Source organism: Pollicipes pollicipes, unplaced genomic scaffold (genome assembly GCF_011947565.3).
Source record: "Pollicipes pollicipes isolate AB1234 unplaced genomic scaffold, Ppol_2.1 Scaffold_6686;HRSCAF=7923_pilon_pilon_pilon, whole genome shotgun sequence".
Taxonomy (NCBI): domain Eukaryota; kingdom Metazoa; phylum Arthropoda; class Thecostraca; order Pollicipedomorpha; family Pollicipedidae; genus Pollicipes; species Pollicipes pollicipes.
Window position 1 is genome coordinate 8,951,592 of NW_023596921.1, and position 7,337 is coordinate 8,958,928.

Sequence of the window (7,337 nt, forward strand, 5' to 3'; positions counted from 1 at the left end):
ATATTTCAAGTCGAGCTTTATGCTTTTATATTGATTTAATTGCATGGTTGCACATATTTACTATTTTGAATTGTTCAATTGCCACAACTTGCGCTCTTATTCGTCGCCAGTGCGCCAAACAGTTAGATTAAATTGCGTGCAGACAACTGATGCTTTTTGCAAAATTGCTCCCGTGGCAAAAAATTTAACGTAGCCTTAAGCATTGCAACCTCCTCCAGACTAATCTAGGCTTTTTTGAGAGGTGACGGGAACAGATATAATATTATGCATGATCCTCAGCGCATCTACACATACAGAAGCAAATTAGCACACATTGTGTCTGACATGCTATGCAAATCCCGTACCTCCCGGTCCAATGGAACATTGGGCCGCCATAAATAAGTCTTGACATATTCGTTGCCTCTGAAAATGGTCCCATAAAAACTGGCAATGATTAACTACAGAGCTATGCTCGTCAAAGATTGGAAGAACTTCGAGGCCCTATGTGTGCATTTAACCGCGGACACCAGCCCGAGTAGTGCTACGGGTCATAAAAGAGCGTTCATGTCGCACCCATATAGATTTGTATTTACCATTGCAAGGAACTGGTGCGTTTGCCAGCCATAAAAATGCATGTCCATCGTTAATCGGTGGGTTAAATCGGTCCAGGCCAGGCTATATAGGCGCTTTCGGTCTAGGCTACAAACCAACTACCTTCAGTCATTATTCGCTAGATGACGCTACCTATCCGACAATAGATGTCGCTTTTGTCGGTATTTGTCATATGGGTCCGTGGCTCTGCAGCACTAAGCGATGGAGAGCCGTTGATATATGGAGTGTTTCAGTAGAACCGCGACCACACTGGTCGCTTCTTAGTGCACTCTGATTTTGCGGTCGGTGCTTCCGGGGTCCAGTTTAGCAGGTTATGTAATTTAAAACCTAAGCTGTGCGAGGAACACTTTGGAGTGGAATGTCACTGCGGTATTAGAAACATGCTCCCACCTAGCAACGCGACTCATAGGTTTGTTTTTAGCTTGTGGGATGTAACAGCATACGTACGGGCTGGTAAAATTTTGCGTCTAAAACAAAGCAGAGGTGTTACATGTGACTTCGTTAAAAAACGACGTGCGTTGTAGTTAGCATTTCATGGACGGTGCTGTTCTCATGGACTACTAGCTCAAGAATATTGCCACAGCAAGATGATAATCCAACATGAAAAGGGCAGCATGTAAGAAAGTGCGCTTTACGAAAATAATCTCTTGGCGGGACAAACACACTAAATTCCATGAAATCCCGGGAAACAATAAAAATATCCAAAGTACCTGTAGCCTTGCACACTGGTGATGGAAAGGACTATTCTCAAACCCATCGTTTTGTGTCCTTTAGTCTAATTTGTCCCTGAATTAAATGCATGACAACAAACCTGGTGCCTTGCGAAGTGCCAAGAGAATATGGGCTAAGCCTAGTTACTACATCAGGTGGGACTCTACGTTGCAATTTGCCTCATCGGCAAAGACAATGACACATTCGCTGGTAGTGTGTGCTGCAAAAAGTGGAAGTACCCACCTATCTCCATTTCCAGATATTGATGTTTTATACGCGTTGTTCGCCTTAAAATTAGAAATGCCGCCAGAGTAGAAACTGCGGCAAATTTTTGAGCTTTAAAAATGGACATCCGAGCGACGTGACTCCACCTACTGCAGAGAAGTAGATTTCCCTAGCGTTATTGTTTTTGCTCCCGGTTCCTAAGCTCTTTGCCGCTGCGCAGCGAAGTTGTGGGATCACTCATCGGAATCACGTCAGGTTCCTCAATCTGCTCTCTCCATGGGTGTCGCCAGAGAGAATGAAGCGGGGCTCCATCCCTCCATCAGCTCGGAAACGAAGCATTCTAGATCCCTTTTCTTTCCGAAATGCGGGGAAGATGGGGTGGCGTATTGTTTGGCTATACATTCTGTTTACCCCGACCTACATTTTGGCCTCTCGGCTTGTGATCCTCATGAGTTCATTAAATCCTCTCCTCAGTGATTGCCATGTAATGCTTAACCTATGATTGTTCCTGGTATTAACGAACCAATCAATATTGCTGTTTTCAACCCAGCAGCCATCTGCGGGGTGCTCCGCTGCACGGCGTTGGTGACGGGGCCGGGCGTGGGTAGGGAGAGGCTCTCCCACCATTTTAAGAACCGGCAGCTAGTCAAAACTTGTCTCGAGACGATCGCATTCATGGTCACACAAGTCGGCCGTGGATGGTTGCCATAGATTCTACACGCTTTCAGAGAACACAGCGACTTCCAGTGGCAGGAGACCTGTTGAAAGCAAGGCTCTAGAACAAAAGGTATAACCGTCCGGCCAAATTCCGCTGCTTCGACTGATGACGTCACAGATGTAATCGGCACGTAATGGTCAACGGCGGATACATGCTAACCGCAGTTCCCTTGGCTTTTTGAAGCAGTTCTAAGACTGGAAGCCGTTAAATATCTTTGGTTGGATCATAAGAGGACTATTTCTTTCTCGAACAGGCAAAATATCAGCTGCAATGTTTATCAATCATTAATTGGCTGGCGTCCCAACTCAGCACCTCGGGCTGGAAAGCCGGGAGACAAAACCTTCACAAAGCTTTTTCGGGAACTCATCGCCAAAGTTGGAAATATATATGCGAAAGAAAAAAGTTAATGAGCGCATCTTAAAGAGGCAGCAATTAGAAATCACACTGACGTGAAGGGTGAAGATCAGGGGAAAAGCCTGCAGACCCCCGTTACGTGTTCGCAGGGGCTGGGTCAATTGAGGCGTTTGTTTCTTCAACAAGTTTATGCCCTTTGACTGATTGAGGATGCTGTGTTACGAACTTGTAGATGCCACAACGGGGTCAGGTCAAGGTCATTACATTCAATAGCGTGATAATTTGGTGTACTTATGCGACCGATGATTCAAAATATTTTGACATCCATTTTGCTCGCGCTATGCAGCTTAAGCGTCAGACACAATTTTGTTCTGGTCAGTACATAGTCAGATGTAGGCAGGATGCCAAAATGAGGTCATAAGAAGTCAACATGACACGCAGTAAGCTATTCATATCACAAATGTTTTCGGATTGCTTATCCCACAGGAATCCAATATAATCACTTTTAATCTTGCATCGGGTCATCTTCGTGCCTGAAGAAATTATGACCTGTTGTTTGTCACAGCCTTCTCTGACCTTTGAAAGGCATTCAACAGCCATGGGCAGGTCAGGAAAACTGATTTTGAGCTTGCTGCGTAAATAGCTACCACTTGCTCATGTCACGTTTGAGATGCAGATTTCAAAATTTTCAAACTGGTAGAAGTTTTAGTTTGCCGGGAATAGAGGACAGCAAACTTTTGTGTCAACAAAACAATGCCCAGTGCGCAGATCACCTTTATGCATGAAAAAAACATGCGCAGATCACCTTTATGCATGCATGAAAAACACACTCTAGCATGGTTTCCTCAATACCAAGAACAGCCACACATTATCCTTATTCTAAACATCAACAACAATGGGCATAAGTAAAAGATCTGGTCACAGCATCCCCTTTCTATACAGCATGTACAGTTCTCACTATTGGTGGCTTGAAGCACAGATGCTTGTCCAATATCTACGCACAGCAGCACAGTCTTCTGACATTTATTATCACTGTAAGTGCTGAAGACGTCCCTCTTTCCATGCTTTTCTCTTAGGCACCTGTCTCTGACATTTTCATTGCAGGCCCTTGGCATATCTAAGCAAAAAAAGTTGAATGCCGTAGTTATCATCAGCTTTCAAGGGCAGAACTACCCTTTATGATACATTTGACATAATTGGACTCATACAGCAAGTTGTTAAGCCTGAACTTCAAAGCATATAATGGGATGGCTGCAAAAAATCATATCTGATGACTATCATGAAAATTATCTCTCATTCAACACATAATGTTGCAAATGTGCATTCCCATACCTAAGGAAGATGATGTGATGATGAAAAATTTATGTGATTTTGGATTCAGTCCCCAACGGTCATAATATGTAATCAGATGGGATTGCAACCCAACCCTATCCATACATATTCACAGCATTATAAGTTTTGCTAGCTGCCATTAATGTCATGCTAATGTTTCATGCCTCACAATGCTTTGAAACAGAAATCAAAAATGGAGGCTAGTTATCTGAGCAGTGCCAGGATTAATTGAAGAAATGCATCAGCTTTACAATATAATAACAATGTGGTATATTTTGTACCACCAGGTTCACACACGTCATTGCAAATGCAGCTATAGAAACAACACACACGCACAAGCAAACTGCGAGACAGCAGCCAAAGCACTCGCAACTCGCTGCAACTGGCGGCCCAATGCATCTTGCACTAGAATCATGAAAAGAGAAAGACCTGGGCCTTTAACATCACCAACAGGTTTACATATGGTTTGCACAGGTATAGGTTACAGGTTACATACAGGTTTACACCGTACACACAGACAGCATCGTGCACGACATACTTTTGTGCATAATTCAAAAAATCTTTAAACACATCAAAATTAAATGCAACAAGCACCGCCCCCACACCCCCAAACATCAATAGGGTGAACTGAAGAAAAGCACACGACACGCAGCGACGCGAGCCAGGGTTGATGAAATTATTTTGCCTCTTACGCGCCACGCATTTGGCACTTAGCAAAAGTGAGCCTGAGGCGGTACACAGGGATGACAGGGGGCTGGTTGAAAGCCTCTGAGCCATAGTTCTGACGGGTCGTAATGTACCGGGAGAGCTGGGAGCTCGAAATCGCCAGGTGCCTTCGCATGGCCAGGACGCGCTGACACCACGTTGAACCATCGTCATGTGTAGATGTAGTCCTTTTTAGTAGCCCTTAACGGATAAATTCCATGTCATGAGCCATGATTATGAGGCCGTAATAGATTAAGCGTATGTGACGTCAAAATTTCGGTATTTTTGCAGAAAGTGAACACAAGTGCAGAGCTGTGGACCGCGTGACATAGAAAGTGAACGAAGGAAGAAGTTTTACATCTGTATACTTAAAATATGACCAAATAAGTTAATCATTCATATACATTGCCGCTGTGTTATTTCAACATTGCACACCGCAATATTGTGGCATGTCAAAATTATGTTATGTTACCTTATAATATATCTATAGTAAGAACTACAACGTTGCATGAGTATTGTTTTGCACTGCACATAATCGGGTCATTTCACATCAATTGGGTTATTCTTAGACCCTCGTCAATTTTCATGATCGCAGTGACCGGTCATATGCGACTAAAAACACAAGGCCACCTTCCCACCCACCCCATCTGCACACCGCATATGACTCACGTCTACTGATACAAAAGAAAGTTTGTCAAACTATGTTGTGCATCTTGTTTTGACCTGTCGTTCTCAGGCGTTTGACAGATCTTGCGCGAGGGCTTTGTCTTTATTCTGCTACGCCGTCCGATGCCAATACTGTCTCTTTCCATGGTTGCGCTCACACCAGGCAGACTCAGACGGTGTGACTGCCGGGTGTCACAGACCACGTGCTCACGCCTGTGCCGTACCGCAGAATGCACCATGACAGGCTTTCCAGTGATCAGAACGCTGTGCAGGAGGCAGGGATCAAAATAACAAATAAACTTATGCGCGGGCAGCTAGCCGCATTGATCGATTACACCCGATTTGTGATCATGTTTTCGTCGACCTGGAATAACACTGGCAGCTAAGTTGAAGTAAGTCGTGTTATGCACATGAAATGTATGCATATATATATATATATATATATATATATATATATATATATATATATATAGGTAACTTGTTATTTGTGTGTATTTATATTATGTATAAGAAATGTAATGTACAAGGTGCATGTATTTGGCCTTGAACTAAAAATTTTGGAAACCGGAAACAGCATGTCCTAGATACGGCTACGAAGAATGCTTGTACCAAGTCTTGAGTACTGATCTGTAACAATGACAGAGTTATGGCTTGAAATGCATGGTGGCGGATGTCGCCCGTGCCGCGGCCGGCCCGGAGCCCCGGAGTCGGAGCTGGCGGCGGGGCTCAGGTCTGCCTCGGCGGCGCAATGACGGACCATCGGAAGCTTCAGTTTGCTGTGTAGTCTGAGACCGCGAACCACGTCGCTATCGGTTGGCACTTGATTTTTTTTAACTCGGCCGCGCCGTTCTTGAGATAAGCAGGGGTCAAACTTGCCTGCTAGTCCCCGGTCAATGGTGTGCTGCTGAGGGGCCCGGCCTAAGCCAGGTCAACGCTTGTGAACTTGGTCCCGCAGGCCGGCTCATAGAGTAAAGAAAACTTGAAATGAAGCACAAGTGCATGATGACAAAAACCGTCTCAGAGTAAATGTTGTCTTCTACTTCTTCAAGATCTCACGACACTACATGGGCTTCGCACCTGTTTATTTTAGGTTTCGTATGTTCCAGACTTGATGACAAATTAGTTCGTTGCCTTACAACAATGCTTGTGTGAAGGTGTGTTTTTATTTAAATGTGGCAATCAAAATACATCAGTTTTGTGATATCTCACTGCATAATGCCGCAATGAGCCTGATGAGCTGTCTGTTCTTCTCTGTCACTCGATACAGTATATTTCCGCGGTGGTGAGGAATTTTAGACTTGCATGCAAACAAGCAGGCAAAAAAGACTTTTGCGTATTTGGTCTCACCTGTTTTATGTTGGTCGTTCGTTTGCGCCACACGCCAACTCACCAAGTCACCCACCGCTGTTGACCGCAGGTCACGGAACATTCTTCCTACTGGCCGACGTTTGAGGGAGGGCCCACCAGTGGCTCGGGAACCCCACCCGAAATTACCTGCTGGTCGCGCCAGTGCCAGAAATATATGGAAAAGGTCAAAAAGATGTGGATTCTTGGGACAATCGCCTGCAAAGTCGGACAATTTTTTCGAGCATGCAATTCGTTTTGTCAACTCGGACATTTTGCTGTTCCCTGTCCGGTTTGAGACATCGTCATCCATGCGAGCTGTGCAGGTAATGAATATGTCACTTAACATTTGGCACCGCTGCTTTCAAAATGGATGACAGGAGGCTGACTTTACAGGCTTCCTTGTTTTGCTCTGGAGGCGGAGTGTAAGGAGCATGTGTATTCGAAAAGAAATTATGAAATAACGGCTGCCATGTTTTTACACAAGTTTTAATGATAAATAACGTTATCTATATTAACGTGCCATTCCAAGGAAAAATCCGAATGAAACACTTAACAGCGACTGCGATACGGAGATCAGCCCGGGTTTTGGTTATCTTTTTTCACTCACGACAGCCCGAGCTCATCCAACGACTTCACGAAGAAACACACCTTGAGTTTGTGTGTTTGTGTGTGTCTGTGGGGGGGGGGG